The 20,451-nt window shown below is 38.7% G+C and overlaps 2 long non-coding RNA genes across 3 annotated transcripts in view; one reads left to right on the forward strand and one right to left on the reverse strand.

Annotated features, from left to right (window-relative positions):
* Nucleotides 1-15,279, forward strand: part of LOC143644809 (uncharacterized) — a 40,742-nt gene extending 25,463 nt beyond the window's left edge. For both annotated transcript variants that reach the window (XR_013156877.1, XR_013156878.1), the window contains exon 5: nucleotides 14,913-15,279. This is a non-coding gene — a long non-coding RNA (uncharacterized LOC143644809). The remainder of the gene's footprint in view (nucleotides 1-14,912) is intronic.
* Nucleotides 3,662-9,105, reverse strand: LOC143643717 (uncharacterized). Its single transcript, XR_013156345.1, has 3 exons — nucleotides 9,024-9,105; nucleotides 8,648-8,695; nucleotides 3,662-3,842 (listed from the first exon to the last, which is right to left on the reverse strand). It is a non-coding gene; the product is annotated as an uncharacterized LOC143643717 (long non-coding RNA).
* Nucleotides 15,280-20,451: the final 5,172 nt, after the last annotated feature.

Here is a 20,451-nt window from a genome sequence, read left to right on the forward strand (position 1 = left end):
TAGAAAGATGCTATTGCTACAAAAATTTGGTTAACCAATAAAGGGTAAATTCCATATGAGTATGTCAAATGACGGTGGATGACTCATTGAGTCAGCACGATTTTAAGCTCCTATACACTGTTGGTAGTGTTTAATCATTGATTCTTCTAGTTCTCAGGATAAGTGCCTCATATTTAACACATGGAAGCCATAAAAGTGATATGATTATCTGGTGGTACAGATGACTAAGGGGCAGATGTCCTCAACCCTCTGAATATTATATTTAACCAGATTGTTTTCCTGACTAGAAGGTGAGTGTCTGAATGGAGCTGGATTAGCAAGAGGTCTACAGGCCAGTTTAACTCTTACTCAGGCCAGTTAAGATTATACTGGCCTGAGTAAGAGTTAAACAGAAGCCCTGGAAGGTATAGAGGGAGGGCATACCTGCTAGAGAGAAGTCATGGAAGGCCAGAGGCCCTTCTAGGCACCGAAACAGGGTTCTGAGACTAGGAGAAAGCCAGGAGGCTTTCTTGGCTGAAACTCCAAATTGTCATATGAAACTTATATAATACTCTTTACCAACGTGGTGGTATGAATAAGGCTACTATAAAAAAATTATCAGATGAATTAGTTTGAGACCTCTTCTTTTAAACTGTCCAGAAATCTGACAGTCTGAAGAAAAAAGACCTAATTCTAAACTGTGGGAATGGAAAACTGGAAAAATTGTCAGTCTGGGAGCAGGTTCCAGGTTCTGCCCCTGTTACCCCAGGTACTGCTTTTGTTACTTCTGTCACAGGCATGTGGTGGTGGTGTTGAAAATGGTCTTCATGGTTTGATGCATATTTGCACCCTACAGCGGTGATGCCAATGAGGGTTCAGATTCTTCTGCAGGCAGAATTTCAAAGAGTAGATTGCTTTATTCCCTCAGCATTATGCTCTGCTAAGAGTATTCTGTTTGGGGTTCCCAAGGTTGGCATTGTCCAGTAGATATCTTCATGTTCCTAAAGCATCCTCCTGAGCCAAGGAGGCTTTCTGCTCAGGAGGGTATTACAGCCTTGGTCAGTGCTGTGCCAGAACCAGTCTTTGAGCTATTTTCAGATTACTCTGTCTTTACCGCTAAGAATACTTTGTTATTAGAGAGGTGAAGTGATCTTCCCATTATGTAAGTGACCGAGCCATAATGAATTTGCAGAACACCTCCCTCTCAGTCAGACCAGAGAGCATCCTCTCTTCCATCCAGGTTGCCTGTAGTCCTCAGTGGTATGCACAGTTGTGGAGAAGCAGGGATCTTCAGTGAGCTTAATGCATGGAGCCCTGTCCTGATACCTTCCTCTGTGCTCTATCTGCCTCTGCAGAACAGGGCTTGCTGGGGGTAGTAGACGCAGTACAGAACATGAATAATTTATATTTTGTTACTCTCAGAGCCTCCCCATTGGTTTACTTTCTAGGAAAATATTCCCAGTTTTCATGCTCAGCATGAAAGTGTGTGCCAGGCCCAGCCCTTTGCCCCCCACTTTACACTGTCTGAGATATTTTCCAGACAGAAATATCATGCTGCTGGGTTTGGTTATTGCCTTTTTTTTTTTTTTTTTTTTACCTTAAGAAAAGGGAATGCATTCAATCATTTGTGGGAAAAACACCATTCCATTTTCTGATTGTTTACTTACGGTAGAAATGACACAGATGCAGGTCAGACAATAGATGTGCCTGTTATCAGAGCACCGTGATTCTTATTTGATATAGTCCCTTCTGAGCTTGTTTGGGGAATGTTTTGATTTAATTTCCTTCAGAATTGTAGACAGAGGGTTGGTACAGACCTTAAACACTTTGTTCTTTTTTCTTCCTGCCCTGTTTACTAAATAGGTTAATCTGGATGCCCACCACTCTTTCATAAAGAGGAGCCATAGTGATAACAGAGTATGTTGAGGGGACAGCTCCGCATGGCTATGTTTATTACATGACTCCATCCCACCTAGGGTACAGATCTTGGGATCAGATGTGGGCATCTGACCAAATGCAGGCAATCCTTAAGTTCCATGGTGGTTTGTGATGTAGCTTAGTTATGAAAGCTCAACCAAACAATGATTTTTATGGACCAGTCAATTCCCTTTGCAGAGGGCGCTTTTCTGTACTAAAGAACGAATGGACCAGTCAATTCCCTTTCCATAGGACACTTTTCTGTACTAAAGAACAAATCATATAGTAAGCAGTGGGAGCATAGAGACAGAACATGAGAGAGGTGAGTGAGCAGAGTTTGAATGAATGAAAGGTATGAATAAGCAGACATGATGGTTACACAGAGAATGAGGTTGAGAAGAAAGGTGGGACCCAGAGGAGAAGCAAGAGACAGTAAGAAAAACAGGCAGACAGGATAGCTGAGTGCCTAGTCACATTGATGACAGCCTACCTGAAATTAAAATCCCTAGACTTATGCTGCTGAGGTCCCTGGAGCTACAACAAGTACAGAAAAAACCCTTCTCTTTCATTCTCTTAGGATTTGGCCATATTGCAATTTCTGTTCTTGGATACTTGACAAGTTTTTCTTTACCTTTTGGCTCACAATTATCCTTATAACAAACATGAATTAGCCTAAATGGAACTCTGGGTCTTACAACTAAAATAGTGTAACATTGTTGATTTCTTACTTTATCTACCATAGAAGTCCCCTCTGTAGCATACTTGATAACAGTTTCTATCCTCTATGCTTAAAGACCCATAATATTGGGATTGTTGCATATCACAAGGGCACCTATTCCAGTTTTAATCAGTTTGGAGGGGGTTGAGACCTTTTGTCACCTATAGCTCTCAGTGCTCATCTTGATCTGCTCATTATCCTTGAACTTGTCTTCAAATTAAAAAAAAAAATTGTTAATTATTTCTATGGAATTTGTTAAGGATCAACCTCACGCTGCTGTTAGCCTTCAGTTTTACTTTCCATTTTAGAATGCATTACCTTGTGATTGACTCCATAAACATCTGGTTCTGACAGCTGGAGGTCACTACTGGCCCCACACCATTGTTAATTATTTCTATGGAATTTGTTAAGGGTCAACCTCACGCTGCTGTTAGCCTTCAGTTTTACTTTCCATTTTAGAATGCATTACCTTGTGATTGACTCCATAAACACCTGGTTCTAACAGTTGGATGTCACTACTGGCCCCACACCATTTCCAGATTCGAAATTCTCATTTCCAAATTGTATTATTCTTTACCCACTTTTTAGGTATTGTTGGCAAACTCCCTATCCTCCATCTGGAAATTTATAATTTTGTTACTTTTGCCCTAAATCAGTGATTTTAAAAAATTTGATGAGATAAATAATAGAATATCTGGAAGACTCTGGAATCTCTGGTCACTGATTAAATTGTAACACTTAAGGAGGGATCCTGTGAAGAATAACCTTCCCCTTGACTTGGTAGAAATGTTCACTCTGTTGTTACTTATGAATTAAGCTCTGTTTACCTTGTAAAACTATGGCTCTAAAGACCACTCGCAGAGGTGGTAAGGGGGGAAGCTGTGTCTACCATGACCTTGTGTCTTTAGATAATTTAGCACCACATCACTCAAATAGTAGCAGTAAAAGGGAAATATTGAGTGGGTCTGCTGCCTGCATAATGGCAACTATCTTGCTTCTTTTGCTTTGCTCTTGTCTGTATTGTTTGTATGCATTCCATTTCAGTTTCTAATTACCTCCAGAGCTTCTTGTCTTTGTCTCCAGCTTTGTAATATCCTGAATTTGTCAATAGATTTGGTTTCCTGAGGTCTGATGCTTGGTATACTTGGGGACATCTCTTGCATTCTTCTAGCTTGCTTGGCTCCCAGAGGCTCAGAGTACTCACATGGCCTTAATTCATCTCCGTTTTCTGCAGGAGCATAAAAAACATGAAGAAGTAAGTGAAAGTGGTAACTTGAAGAAAGATCAGTATGCTATCACTGCTGCTTTACAAATGAGCTGTGAATTGTTGGGAGGTCCCATAGAACCATGGAGGATTTAGAACAAAAAGGTGTTTTGTTTTTAATTTGGTTTTGGCAGCAGTGAAAACCATGGTTCCTGCTAAGGGAGACCACATGGCTAAGGCTCAGACAGAGTATGGCAAAGAACAGAAGCCATGTGCATGGTAGGCTTCTTTATTATCTACTATAAGAATGGAAGTTTGTACTTGGTAAACCCTATCTTTTTGCATTTTGTTGGTTTCTCTTTGTGTGTGGGTGTGTGCTTGCTTCTATAATGTCTTGACAAAGTTCCAGTCATGATCAGGTAAACTAGGAATAAAAGAACAGACTACGTTTCTATTTTATCTATTAATTCTTTAAACAAATATTTATTCAGTGCCTACTGTATAGATACGGCACTGTACACTCCCATCCTCATGGATCTTATAGTCCATAAATGTTCTATAGGACAAGGAGAGGAGGGAGAGCCAGAGAACCCCAAAGACCCAAGTGTGTATACATGGCAGAATCTCAAGAAGTAAGTGACATCTTAGAAAGTGAAAGCCAAGGACTCTTTGTACAGTTCTTATTGACTTCCTGTTCTATCAGAGTTGCTTCTCTCAAGAGCCCTTCTTAGTTGGGTCCTGGGGAGATTTTCTTCAAAGTGATCCCTTATAGTCTTAAACTCAGCCTGCTTTGCACACAGAAGGGTCCTGCAATAATCTTGAGATATGTCCCTTCCAAATTACCTTTGATTTATTTTCCCGTATTTATATGCATCTTCTTGAGCTTCAGTTAGAGTTTAATGATCTGGTCTTAGAATATTCCTTTTCTTCTTTGTAACTAGTTTCAGTTGGCAAGCTCTTCTTTCTGAAGAATGTGACTAGTGTTGTGGTGGTAAATATTTAATAACCAGCTCTATGAAAACAAAATGTATGTTTGTATATATGTGTGTGTGTGTATGTTTACAAGTTTATTAAAAATTTTATTGACATAAAGGATGTTTGCTGCACATAATAATAGTATATACAACATTCTTTATTATAAATATAGCCAATTGATTCTCACAGAATGCTTTTGTTGATTTTCGCTGAGCTCTTTTATCCTAAGCCAACCATACAATTGTTAACGAGTGTAGTTCCAACATGAATGTTAATTGTTTTTTTATTTACCCCAATAATGTGTATGTGAAAAAATGTGGACAATGATGTATGTTTGTCGAGGGTGTGAGTAACTGAGCTGCCGAATTAGATGAGATTTTCAAAAACTTAGAATATTTCCTTAGATGGTTATAGACAGACACACTTTTGAGTGTAATTTGCCTTAATATTTTCTTCATTGCTTTCTTAAGTATAGACAGTCCACAAAAAGTAAATTAAGCCCTGATTTGTAGTATTTTCTGATATCTATGTTGTAAATACTTCCATTGTGGCTTATTTTAGGCTAAGGACATATGTCACTGAATGCAGAGCTGGGAAGCAGCTGTAGCAGCTCACCATTATATAGTATTTCCACCAGAGAGATGCATTAGGTATAAAAAACTTCAAAAATATATATAAAATTACAAAATGTAAATCATTGGGAAGAGATTTTTTTTGGTATTTAGTCTTTGTTTTTAATATTAATCATTTAATGATAAGTTTAAATAATTTAATTTTAAATAACAGCCATGTTTAACAACCAGTTCACCAAATTCCTGAAAATTTAGCTACAGCACTCATAAATAGTATGAGCCGGTTCTAGCAGACCACCCAGTATAGCCCTTTGGTTTTAGCAGAGTGAGACTGGTTCTTAATCCCCAAGGGAAGAATACTGCAATCAATTATCAACTATAATTGCCTCTGCTTTCTCTTGTGTTAGTAAAAGCCTAAGGTTTTGCAATTATATATTGTTTCACATTTTCCCCCTGTTTTGATATTTTAAAGATCTAGAATCCAATTTGTAAGGTGTAAATAGTTCTAATGTGAAGGCTATGCAGTGGCTCTGCTAGGATGAATGAAACCTGACTTTGGGTGTGCCTTCTTGGTAGTTAGCTTTTTACCTTACAGAAGTTCTAGGAATAAAGGAAAGACTGTGTCTCTAGTTTGCACACTTGCAGCTCCCTGAAGCATGGATCTTGGTTTCTGAACAGACCCTTGGGACTTTTTTCCCTTTAATGGAAGCAGATGCCCTGCTCAGGAATCATGGCACATGGGGAAGTCAGGGCTGACCTGGCTGAGGAGGCCAGGATTAGGCAGGAAGAAGAGAGAGGAGCAATATGATCTCTTTTGCTAGTGTTAGAATGCTTTTATAATTTCAGTCTGTTTGAAAATGAATGGTCAAGGGATACCCTAATGGACAGGTAATTCTGGGGAGGCAGTGTCTATTTATTGACAGAACTGTAGCCTGGTTGTTAGCTGAGACATTTTAGTTTACCCAGGCTGCTGTAACAAATACCACAGATTGGTTGGCTTGAATAATAAGAATTTATTACCTCACAGACATGGAGGCTGGAAGTCCAAAATCAGTGTGTAAGCAAGACCAGTCTTCCTCCAAATTTGTGGCATTCTGGTGGTGGCTTGCCGGCAATTGATTAACTCAGCACGTGCTTCTGTCACATGGCCATCCTTTCCCATCTGTTTCCTACAGTGCCCAGATTTTCTCTGCTTATCTGGACTCTAGTCACAATGGATTAAGGTCCACCTGTTTTAGTTTGGCTTCATCTTAACTAGTAACATGTTCACAGGTCCCATAGACAAATGTGTTCACATCCACAGGACCAACAGTTGGAACTCAAACATGTCTTTTTGGGGGACATGATTTAATCCCTAACAGTTACCCTCCCATTTGTACTTAAAAAAAAAAAAATTAAGCTCCCTAACTCAAAACGCTTTGGAAAATTTGATGCCCTTTCATCAAGAAGTTGATTGAAGTTCTGGGATCTGTGTTCTCATGAGCACTTCCAGCTCCAATTCCTGCAACTGTTGAACTCTACATCTCACTTGAGTCTTGCCCACCAAGGCTGTTCTCTTCTCCTTTCTTAAAGCCTGCCCAGCCTTAGCACTCAGCCAAGTTTTTTTACACCCTCCTGGCCCACTCCAACAGCATCCTAATAAGGCATAGGTGAATGTAACCCACTTTATTAAACGGGGAAACAGGAAGCATGTACAGCAGCAATGCAAACTTAAAAATGTGTATTTAGTGTCACTTTTCTTAAAAGTTCCTTGATCACCTCACTATTAATAATACCTTTCTCCTTGCAGTATTTCCCAGTTCCCTTCCTACCCCTACCTCTCACTCTCCTCTCCCTTATATTCAAATCCCAGTTTCTTTCTCAAGCAGGAATGTTTACCCATCTCTCTGTTTCCCTGTCTCCTTGTAGACACGCCTCACTCAGCCCATTCCAGGGACTCTAAGATGAACTATGGTGTAGCTATTACAGTAGTTATCTTTTCCTTCTGCTACTGCATACTAACAACATCTATTATTACTGCTACTACTAATCTTTATGTATTAGTCAATTTTAAAAGCTCTTTCCCACATATTTCCTCATTTAAGCTTCATAAGAGCCACATGAGTTAGGTATTAGTATAGTCACACCTATAAACTAAGGTTCAGAAAGAATAGGTAACATGTCAGAAAACCCACAGTCATTTGAAAGACGAGGTCTGAAAAACTTATGAAAGACCGGGAAGCTGTGTGCAAATATTAATTATATTCCATATGTGTTAGTTTCTTAAATGCTGCCAGAATGTGATATACCAGATATGAAATGGCTTTTTAAAAAAGAAATTTAATAAGTTAAAAGTTTACCATTCTAAGCCTATAAAAATATCCAATCCAAGGCATATGGGAAAGGTACTTTAATTCAAGGTATCCTTTTTCCTTAATTCAAGGAAGACTGATAGGTCAGAAATACCTCTGTCAGGTAAGTAGGCATGTGAGTGGCATCTCCTGGTCTCTTGCTCCTGGGTTCTATTGCTTTCAGCCTCTGTTCCTGGGGGGATTCCTCACTTTGCTTCTCTGGGGCTGTTTTTCTTCTCATGGTTTTGCTTGGCTCTCTCCAGGTAGCTTACATAACATCTCATGGCGATGTCTGCTGGACTCGAAGCATCTCCAAACATCCATGTCTCTGTTTTCTGTATATCAGCTCTGCTCTGAAGTTTCTGTAGGTGCTGTCATTTTTTAACTTATTCCAAAATGTTTCCTCTTTTAAAGGTTCCTAGTAATCTAATATAGACTCACCTACATGGAGTCACATCTCCATGTAATCAAAAGGTCACACCCACAATTGGGTGTGTCACAAATCTGTGGCGATAACCTAATTAAAACTATCCAATTTATAGTATTGAATCAGGATTAAAGAAACAACTGCTCCCACAAGATTGGATCAGGATTAAAATATCGCTTTTCTGGGGTACCTAATATTTTCAAACCAGCACACCATACTAGAAGCATCTTTCTTTTCTGCATTTTTTGAAGAGAGCACAAGACTATTTCATGTTGGATCTTGAGAAGAGGAGATTATCCTGGATTATTTGAGTGAGCCAGTGTAATCACAAGGGTCCTTATAAGAGGAACACAGAGGGTCAGAGTCAGAGACAGAGATGTGATGACAGAAAGCAGAAGTTAAGGGGGTAAGATATCTGGCTTTGAAGATAGAAGAGGGCCATGAGCCAAAGAATGTAGATATCCTATAGAAGGTAAGGAAGCATATTCTTCCATTGAGCCTCTAGAAGAACACAGTCCTACTCACCTTGATTTTATCGCAGTGAAACTCATTTTGGACTTCTGATGTCCAGAACTGTGAGACAATAAAAGTGTATTGTTATAAGCCACTGAGTTTGTGGTAATTTGCTACCGCCCACTAGGAAACTAATGCACAATCTTTCCCCTCTGTCAGGATTTCATGCACAGCTTTTACTATGAACACAAAAGGGTCGAATGTTGATAGAGATATTTTCTAATTGTTGGGAGCACACCCAAGCACCCAGTTTCTATCTCTGGCTTTGGCAACTCCAGCTGGATTTTATACTCTGATTTCCCACACATCAAATTGTAGGGCTAGCTCTTTCTGACACCTAAGGCTAACAACCCCCAAAGTCACTGCAGTGGCCAGGAGGATTGATCACCTTCAACCCTGGCCCAGAACCACACAAGCAAGATCCTGGCAGTCGAGGAGCTTCTTCGAAGCCACAGCTCGGGCTCCTCAGCAGTGTCTGTGTGACAGCTCCATTAGAGGGGTGTGTTACACAGCCATTATCTAGTCACATCTTAAGTGCAGCTCGCTGGGCTCAAATACCACATTGTGAAGTAACAAATAATTTTCTGTTATTGGCGAGGGTCGCTGTGCCTTTCCTCCTGCTCTTTGGCACTTGTTTCCACAGCCCTTTGCTATTACGAAGTGAAAGCCTAACATTAAACGTTTAATTCTGAAATATATTTTCTCAGGAGGTGTTCGTTTGAGCTCCCTGGATTTTGAACATTTTTTTTTTTTACCCTTGGCCACAAGCTCTCTAATCCTAGGCACCCCAGCTGCAGGTCATTGAAGGATGAAGGATGAAATGATTGCTTTCAAGAGTGGGTAATAACTGATTTCAAGCACTCCATCAAATAGCATCGTCAGCAGAAGGTAAGTGGGGGAGCTGTCTTTTCTGCTCTGAAGGCTGTGCAGCAGCTACCTGTAATCAGAAGCCCCGGCCTTCACCTACACACTGGGTACTAGTTACCACTTAAGAAATTTCGGTATGGTTAAGGTAACTCGTTATGCCTATTTGGGGATTTAAAAGCATGCTTTAGCAACATTCAAATCTGGGTTGGAATTGCAGTTCTTTTACTTCCTGGCTGTGGATCTTGGGCAAGGTACCTTTTAGGAACCTCAGCGTTCTTTTCTGTTAAATAGTGCTTATATCTCCCTTGTAGGGTTCTTATGATGAGCAGAGATAATGTGTGGTTGAAAGTACCTAGCATGATAGTTGGCACAGGCAATCATAATTCTCGTTATCAATAAATATTAAAAGAATTTCTGTGTTACAGTTTCTTCTCCATTGATTATTAGCTTATTAGTTCCATTTTGTAGATGAGGAAAGTAAAGCCTAGGAAGTTTTAGTGGTTTGCTCAGGGAGTAGGTAGTGCGCCCCTGCAGTGCTATGCAAAATGTGGTCAAGCATCTCCTTGAGGCTTGTTAGAAATGCAAGTTCTTAGGCCCCACTTATTGAATCAGCATCTCTGAGGATGTAAACCAGCTAGGTTTTAGTAAGATCATAAGGTAATTCTTAGGCACACTATGTCAGTTTGAAACTTTTTTATACCCCAGAAAAGTCAAGCTTCTTAATCCTGGTTCAATGTTGTTGAGTGAGATCTTTTTGATTAAAGTGTTTCCATGGAGATATATCTCCACCCATTCAAGATGGGTCACTTATACATAAGAGGGAACCATTTTTGAAAAAGCTTCAGAGCCCACACAGAGACCTTTGTAGATGCAGAAAGAAAACAACCCTGGGGAAGCTGTTTGAAATGAGAAGCCCGGAGAGAAAGCTAACAAATGCCACCATGTACCTTCCCAGCTGAGAGAGAAACCTTGAATATCAATGGCTTTTCTTGAGTCAAGGTATCTTTCTCTGGATGCCTTAGTTTTGAACATTTTTATAGCCTTAGAACTGTAAACTTGTCACTTGATAAATTCCCTTTTTTAAAAAGCTGTTCCATCTCTGGTATATTGCATTTTGGCAGCATTTAGCAAACTAAAATAACACTAAAGTTCAAGATGGATTGTTTGAACTCATGATGCTGAGCTCTTTCTGATAGAATGTGCTATCATCTTAACCCCAGCACAAAACTGAGCCATCACCCTAGACAATCTAATGTAAGGTAAGTCTGACCACTTTGAAACCCAGTCAGGATTGAGTTATTCTTTTCTTCCCTGCACTCTCACAGGCATACTCACCTGGAAGTAGAAATGCTGCAAACTAGCTCAATACTAGGAACTGTATTAATTGTAAAGAAGGAGCACTAACAGAAAAATCTTTGCTTGATTTAACTCCAAAGGGAGAGACCTGTGCTGAGGGATTTGGCAAATGGGTAAAATGGGACGTATGTGCTTTGAGCTCACTACATGGTGCCTGACATTTGACAAAAAGATAGAGGACATGCTGTCTTATTGGTGGGTGGCAATGGGAGGAAATGCTATTGACTCATCAGTCTGATGTCAGATATTTAGATAACTAATATATACAGAACTCCATCTGCTCTGAATATTTTAAGTCGTTTATACTTCCATAGCCTGTACATGTAGACCAACACTTGTGGAGACTATTGAATGGTGATTGAGAGTCTGAGCTTGAAGCCAGGAAAAATTGGGTTTGAATCCCTTCTCTGAAGCTAGCTACATGATCCTGGACAAAGGGTTTAATCACCTGAATCTCAGGGTTTTCATAGCTCTAGGACAGGGATCAGCAAACTTCTGTGAAGGGTTAGACAGTACATATTTTGGCTTTGCGGACCCTATAGTCTCTGTCTCAACTACTCAACTCCATCATTGTGGAGTGAAAACTGCCATAGACAAGAGACAATATGTAAATGAATCATGTGGCTGTTTTCCAATTAAACATTATTTGTAAGAACAGGTGGTAGGCTGAATTTGGACTGTGGTTTGTGATTTGCTGACCTGTGCTGTAGAGGAGATGATAGTATTTCTTCTCAGACTTTTTTAAGGATTGAAGGTGTTAATACATACATCTAGTACCTTGTAGTCAAATAAGTATTCACTAATTAGTATTTATCATTTTGGCAAGCTGTATCAAAAAATGGCAAATTGATGCATATTTAAATACGGAGAGATAGATTGAAGGACTGACATTCTGAACAAAGACAAGATCTTGAATCTTGTTTTAGCGATTGATCCTTGCTAGGACATAGGACTAAGGAATACTTATATGATAATAGTGAGAATAATAACAACAACAACACATATTAGGTACTTGGTATATACCTGAATTTATTCTAAATACTTTAAATGCATTACCTTATTTAATCCTCAAAATCAACCATAGTTAGCCTGTACTGTTTTTAGTCTCCTTTTATATAGGAAGAAATTGAGGCACAGAAGTGTGCAATTGGTGAAAGATAACACATCAAGTAAGTGACAGAGCTGGGATAGAAACTTTGGCATTTGGTTTCAGAGCCAACTTTGCTAGCCATTGGGTTATACTGCTTCCCTAATGCATCTCAAAGGCACACTGCCCTGATGATACACACTGCTACTATTGAGAAGAAAGGCCCCCTATGTGGGACATGACATCCAGGGGTGAAAGTCTCCCTGCTATGTGGGATATGACTCCCAGGAATCAGTCTGTCCCTGGCACCAAGGGATAAACAATGCCTTCCTGACCAAAAGGGGGAAAAGAAGTATAACAGGGTATCAGTGGCTGAGAGGGTTCAAATAGTTGAGAGGCTACTCTGGAGGCTACTCTTACATAAGCTTCAGCTAGACATTGCTACCTATGATAGTTTGCCAAACCCCGACCAAAACCATTCCTAACAACCTTAAAGAACACCTTTAGATCTCATATAAGGCCTTATATGAGATTCTACAAAGATTTCATACACTAGAATTACTTCCCAGAAACCTGCAACCTCCAGATGGGTTTCTAGACCAGAAACTCCTAAAACCCAGAGGGCCCAGCCTTTCCAGAACATCAGCTAGTTCCATCCCCTTTTCCCATATTATCAACAGCCCCTTTCAACATGAAAAAGTTAGAATGGCCATAGTCCATATACCCTAAAGACTGGGAGAAAGATCAAAGGAAATAGTGGAATTACACAGAGAAAGTAGGGTTTTACAAATGAATGTGATTGCTGAATCATTGTATTGATATTTCTTTTAGTCTTCAGTGTCTTGGAGCAACTATTTAGTAAAAACCTAAAGTTGTGGAAGTGTAACTCATACCAAACTCTGAAATCTTGTTCTACAGCTAATTGTTGTGGTGTGCTTTGAAATTTATTGCTTTTTTTGTGTATATATTATTTTTCACAAAAAAGAAAAAAAAAAGTCGATTGTGATGATAAATGTACAACTATATGGTGATAGTGTGAACCATTGATTATACTCTTTGGATGATTACATGGTATGTGAATATCTAATATATATCAATAAAATTGCATTAAAATTAAAAAAAAAAAAAAGAAAAGAAGACATGCCCCAGTGGATGCTCAGCCTACATGGCTTTCAATCCTGAGTTCCTGCCTTATGCTCTTGTTTGAGGTTTCTATCTCCTTTGCTGCCTTTCTCCTCCCAGTATCCTTTGCAGTAGTTTCATAACTCTGATGTCTCTTTGGGGGACCTAATTCTGGCTCTACATCCTGGCTCTGTATCCCTTGGCTTCAAAACATCCCAGACTCCCTCTCCAACCAACATACAAATTTCTTTTTCAGTAGGGTCCTACCTTCCCTTCTTTTTTGGGAACTCAGTAGTTCTTACCAGAGATATAAGAGACACAGAATGTGGGACGTGAGCCCAATACATCAAATAGAATTTCTAGCCGGTCTGGCTGTCCCACCTCCAGGTTTAATGACCACTCCTAATGATATTTGTCTTGTACCCCAGGTTAATGCTTTGCCTGTTCATGAGTCTCAGGCATATCTGGTAGCTTGTCTACTTCTTGAGTGTTAATGGAAGGCTAAACTGGGGTCTGGAGAAGGACAGTATCCTTGGATTTTTTTTTTTTTTTCAAATTCTCCCTTGCTCTGGTGCTGGATTCCTGGTAATCAAACATTTTCCTGATCCGTGACATCCTAGAATCCAAAGAGGAAGAAGTTCCTTTCCCCACTCCCTTCCACATATGCTCCAAAGTAGCATTGTTGACAGAGGTATTCTTATTTCAGCTGTTCATTTGGAGGAAAGTATGACTAACTCTTACTGAATGCTAGAACAGAAAAGGGAAATTGTTTAATTATAATGTCAGAATGCTGGATAATAATGACAATAACTACATTTACCGGGTTCACTGTGTGCCAGGCACTGTTCTAAGGTACCAGAAGTCTTACCAATGACAAATTCATTAGTCAAAATCAAGCATGATTCAACATGGAGAATATAAAGACCCAGTGGCCAAGGAGAGGAACATTCATAAATTCAATTACCAGGATGATGATGGAAAAACTGATGTCAAGGGCAGAAGGAAAAGAGGCAGGGAGGGAATAAGTTAATTTCTTAGAAATTCTGATACAGGCTGGGCAAGTATCTGGGTGATTGTTATGGGGCAAAGAATAGAGAAAAGAAAAGGTATAAACCTTATTGAACACAATATGTGATATATATTTTCTCTATAAAATTTCATTTAATTCTTCCCTAACAATACTATGAAAATATTAGTTTTCATTTATAGATGAGAAAAGTTAAACGTTGAATGGGTTAATAGTTTGTCTGTGGCTCACACCTAGCATATGGGATAGCAAGTTTCAAACCCAGGACCTCTGACTCCAGAATTTTTATCCATCACAAACTGCTTCTTATGTGAGGGTCAGTGTGGGGAAATCAGGGGCACTCTCATTGGTCCTGGGGACCTGGTTGAGAGCTCTTATGTTAATCTTTCCCAGGTGGGTATGGGGTCTCTGATAAGGAACTTAGGAATGTGTTTTTTCCCTTCTTTCTTTTTTCTGCCTGTCTTATGTTATTGATTCAAGCATCTGTTCTGTTACTTTGCAGAGAAATTGGCAAGCCCTGGAGATACTTAGTGGACCTCTGTGATTTTTTTCTGTCCATGCCAATGAGAACGAGCCTTTCTATATTTCTCTTTAGACTGATGCTGCCAGGATTCTTAATGAAACCTGCACTGTCTGATGGCAGTGGTGGTCGTCTGCCCTCAAGGCCATACATCTGGTTACCTGGAAATGACCACTCATTGCCATTGGCAATAAATTTAAGCTGGGAGACTTTTTGTCAGAAGGAACTTTTACTATCTCAGCTTTTTGCCATTCCAGGGACGTTGTCAGTGGTGACTTATCTATCATTTTCCATTCAGCTTGGAAGTAGCACATGGGCATTGTTCAATTTGTCAGGAAGAATCAGCTCTTCATAAGAGAAGGGACATGAAAAAGCACCAAGCTGAATCAGTCATAGCCATACTCTTCAGTGCAATGTATAGAAAGGTAGGTGTGGGAAACTAAGAATAGATCTCCTGCAAAAAAATCTTTAGAAAAGTTACATATAGGATGGTATGACAATGGCTCAGTGGCAAAATTCTTGCCTACCATGCCAGAGACCTGGGTTCAATTCCTGATGCCTGCCCATGTAAAAGAAAAAAGAAAAAAGACATATAACTGTCTATCTCTGGATGCCTTAGTTTGGACATTTTAATGGCCTTAGAACTGTAAACGTGTAACATAATAAATTCCCTTTTTAAAAGCTTTAAAAAAAAAAACAAACTACGTGTTACTCAAATTAAGAAAACAAAGCGCCATTTTCCCATTATTGGATTGGCAAATATTTTTTTAAAAGATAACGAAATATAGTTTTGGTTAGATTGCAATGAAATGCTCACTTTTATGTAATGTAACTGACCGTGTACATTTACACAGCTTTTCTGGGAGCAATTTGGCATTATATTTCAAAAAACTTCAAATGGCGCATACCCTTTGAAACAAGTGAATCCACTTTTTTGAAATGTACTTCAAGAAAATAATCATGCATCTGCAGAAAGATTTTGCTGTGAGACTGTTCATCACAGCATTTTAAATTGTGAAATTGGAAAAAACTAAATGCTAATGATAGGTTAGTTAAGTAATTTATGGTATAATAATAATACAATGGGATAATATTTAGATTTAAAGAACCTGACATAGTGAATATTTGCTGATGTAGCAAAATACGTATAATGTATCTTAAGTGAAAAACCGGGTTATGAGTCAGTATATATAGTATGGCTTATTGTACCTACTGTATTATAAATATAGTCTGGAAAATTATATATTTAAGTTGTTCAGTAGTGATATATAGATGTCTGACTGCAATTTGTTTGCCTTCCCATTTTTTAAAGTCTTTCTACAATGGTAAGTTCTCATTTTTAACAGGATAAAAAGATTCAACTTACAGAAAGTAACATCTGCTTAGAAAGTACACAGAGCCAGAGTTGTATGGTGTGGAATCAGCCCTACCTAACAATCCACTCACCACCCAACTATTTCTCTTCCCTTTGTCTTACCTTTTTTTATGCCCTCCCTCATATTTTAGCTCCTTTTCTCATCCATTTGTGGTTCCACACAGTTGTATTGCATGAAATGTTAGCAACATTTTGGACATTTATCTACAGTTTGGAAATAAGCAGGACACATTTACTAAGATTATTGGATCAAAGAAAAAAAGAGATTTGACTTTATTGATATCACAAAGAGCCAGAATTTTGAACTCCGTGGATACAATGGCAAATTTTAACTAACATCTGAACTCTCGCTAGTGTCTACACCAAGGGGAGGCCAATAGGCAATTTCATGAATTATATTTTTGCTTTGACCAATAGCCCTCAACTTATTTTTTCTTTAAATCAGGGTTTATGATTTGGCAATGTAAAAATGCTAACCAATATATTTGAAATGAATTGTATTACCTCTTCAGGAATCTGTCTTAAAATGTTTTAGGTAGCAATACCAATTAAAGTTATTGTCTTTTAAAATTTTAACTTTGAGCATAGAAGTTTAAAATGAAGCACTTTTTCATGAACTGACATCTTGTCCTTATTTAATATATTAAGTGTTATGATCTCAAGCCAGGTGATAGTAAATTATTTTATTCTTATGTTTATTTAATACATCTGTGTGTCCCTAAAGGATAGCACAAGGGCCAGTTTTGCAAAAAAAAAAAAAAAGAATGTATTGTGCTGTTTTCTGTCATTTCTATTTTCTCATCAGAAATTGATTTAAATGAATATTAGCCTGTCTCTCCATGGGGCCTAATTTATTTATCTCCCACTACAGTTAACTGGACTAATTTCATTATGTCATCAGTGGCACTATATTGCTTATCTTTGTAGGGAGTTGAATTCCCGAGTCTATGCTGGGTTCTGAGGTGTGCAAGTCTTGAGATGCTGAAGCTGTAGTTTGCTCACAAAATCAGCTCAGCTAGATTTTGTACTCTAAGAAAACTGTGATTTTTATCACTAAATCCCCACCCATTTTGTTTCTGGACCTTTAAATCAACCTGACACACCAGATACCTCTTTTGATTAGAAATCTCTATAATCTCTACAAGGTTATTTTTGTGTATATCCCTAGACCTACTCCTTCTGTTCCCCATTTTATCTCTTTCTGGCTTCTGTATCCCAACTCTGATCCCTTCCTCTGGATTTTAGGATTCAACATTTGTATTTGGTAAATAATCAAAAGGGCCTTCACTAAGAGACCTTACTTTGAACTAGCGGAAGGCTAATAAATATGTGGTATGGCTATCATTATCCCTCCCCTTCCTTTACCCATGACAGACATTGCTAATCAAACATAGAAGTCTTTCCTGCTGAGCCTGGATGCAGCTCTTAAAGCAATCACTACCGATCCAGTGGATGAGATGTGTAAGACAAAATTGACTTGCCATTTATGGACTGATCCTGCTACTTTCTTCATACTTTAGATAGCTGCAAATATAAAATTCTCCCCAAATTAGAGCCTTTAGAATCCAGTCCCAGAATAGGCCACTTAGTTATCCTAGGCCCTTCCCATGCAATAAATATCTCTGATTAATGGAAATCTTCTGATTAAAGAATCAGGAGCTTCCACATTTCAGCTCCTTTACTTAAAAGCTTCCTTGGCACTTGAGAGCATTATTTATCCAATGAAATTATCAGCTATGTAAGCATGCTTTCCAATCCATTTAATTTTTAGCTGTTGTTGATTGGATATGTGCTATACCAAATGAGGTGCTAGGCACAACGGGGAACATGAATGAACACTATATATAAAGATCTATAAGTGGGAGTCCATCAATCGCCACAGTAGGAAATAGAATGAGACAAGTGTCTTATAAAGAAAAAGTCGGTGCTTAGGAAGCCTGTGGAGAGATACCACTTTTCACTGAGCATTTGGGATGTTGATCATGGAGGAGGTAACAATTAAGATAAATATTGGCTTTGCTACTTACTATGTGATGTTGGACATTCACTTCTCCAAGTTCTCAGTTATAAAGTAAAGATAATACTGGCTTCTTTGAAGAGGATTACAGCAAGATTAGATGAAAATGAGGAAATGAAAAGAAACTCAAGGTGGCACATAATAAGTGCTCAATAAATGTTGACTCCTTTGAATTCCTCCAGAATTAGACCACAAAGAGAAAAAAAGGTAAACTTCTATTTATACATCATTCTGCACAGCTGACCCTGCTCCTGTCTTTTCTCTATCACTGCATGCCTCCCTTCAGAAACTCTAGCAGTGTTGCTAATGGTGATAGTAGAAGAAGAAGAGGAGGAGAAAAAAAGAGGAAAAGAAAGAGAGGGAGGAAGTAGGAGGAGACTTGCAATGGTTAAGGAGGAAGCAAGCAAGATCAGTTTTCTTGAAGAACTGTATCATCGTTTCAAATGAAAGGGCTTTTGAAAAGTGTTCTGCGATCTGGTCCATGCAAGGAGTTGTCAGCTGCATATCTTACATACTCATTGGAATTGCTGGATGTGGTGGTTTTAAAGATGACATCATCCTAAACTCTAAGAGGTCTTTGAGCAGAGGTTCAGCTCCACAAATGATCATAGTGACTAAATGTCCCCTGTGACTTTCATCCCCCAGAATCATCTCTACTTTTATTTTCCCCTCAAGTCCATCCCTCCATAATGTTCCCATCTGGATGACCTTCTGATGGCCTCCTAAATCTTGCAAGGATATAAAGATCTAATGTCATGAAAAAATTCTGGTGGCTTAATTCACTGGGTCTCAGTCTCACTGTACATATGAATCACTGGCAAGTCAGGGGTCTCTTCCATAGGGATTTTGATTTAATTTATGTAGGGTATCACCCTGGCCTTGTTTGTTTTAAAAGCTCCCCAAGTGATTTTTAATGTGCAGTTAGACTCAAGTATCATTGATTCAATTGAATACATTTAGAGAGAAAAATCTCAGCCTTAATTTGCCTGTTAATTTTAACATATAAAAAAGAAATGTTGAAGAAAATTAAAGGAAAAAAAATGATCCTTATTTATTAGAGAAAAATGTGTGCCTTTTAAAATAACTGGCTGAAAGGCAGCATTCGTGACCAGGCTTATGGATAAATAGACGATTTTTTTGTTGTTGAAGGCTTGGCCTATTATTTGGGGCAATGTATAAAGATAGATAAGCTCCAAGGATTTGAAACTGGTCCCAGGAATAGAAATTTGAAGAGATTTGAGTTGAATTATGAAGTATAACACTGTCTCATTTTAGTAAAAGTAATTTTCTGATGAATTATTGCACAATATTATCTTTACACATTAAATGTTGGCCTCCCTAAAAGGGAAATTGAAGAGGTTTATGGATTTTTTAATATGTAGAGCTAGTCCTGGTCATACACTAAAGCAGAACATCTCAGGATTGACTTAAAGGGGCTGGGGAGTTGGAACATCTATTTGACCCTCTGATTTTGCAGATGAATAAACCGAGCATCAGGAAGTAGGTGAATATGCATAAGCACAAATAATTGGGGCCCAGCCTTTTACCTTCTAGCCCATTTTTTCATATTATTGAATTCAATACTTAATGTTTATTGAATGCCTATTGTGTGTTTAATTCTAGAAGAAGCCCTCATACTGAAATTGGGGGACAGGGTAGGAGCTTGAACATAGGAGTGTCATTTCTTTGTAGAGTCAGAAGGTAGTTCTAATTCACTTTAATGAAATTGAATTTTCAAGTAAAGAACTGCTAACCTTTTTCCAAAGTAAGACTCAGCTGGGCAACCTTCACAGGGGATTAGATTGCCAGATATTTTCTTCTAAATCTAGCAACCCAATTTGGTTGGGACCCCTTCCTTCCAATAATTTTGGCTTCTTTTCTTTTCTTCTGTGTTCACATTGGACTTACATCTGGTAACATTGTTAGCTGTTGATAATATGTCTGTCCTCTCCACCCCCATTTTATTGTATAGAGTACAGGTCTTCCAGAACCTGGCACAAAGTATGCTCTAGGAAAAGTTGATTAAATAGATGATGAATACATCAAATGTGTCTGAGCACAAGTGTGTTGCTGGTTCAGAACAAACTCTTCTGTGCTTAGGAAAAGCAACTGCATGTGCAGCTAACACTGGTATTGCATGAAAACATTTGTGGGTTAGTCTAAGCTTTGCCATTCAGAACTGCCCTCTCTCTTCTGGCTTTCTAGAAGTAAAATGTAGGAGTTTATGATGCTTTTTCCCTCATGGTGGGTCTGAGGTTGGGTTGCAGAGTTAAGAGGAACATCTTGTGGCAGGTGCTTCTCTAACTGCTGTTGAAATGTCCAACAGCTCTGTCTGCCTGCTGTACCTCAAAGCTGCAAACCATTGAATCAGATCCCATGGGGGTGGTGAGTGCATAGGTCTCCTTTGACTTTGTATTCTTGCTTTGTGAAAGTGTCACAAATTGA

The sequence above is a fragment of the Tamandua tetradactyla genome, chromosome 8 (genome assembly GCF_023851605.1).
Source record: "Tamandua tetradactyla isolate mTamTet1 chromosome 8, mTamTet1.pri, whole genome shotgun sequence".
NCBI lineage: Eukaryota > Metazoa > Chordata > Mammalia > Pilosa > Myrmecophagidae > Tamandua > Tamandua tetradactyla.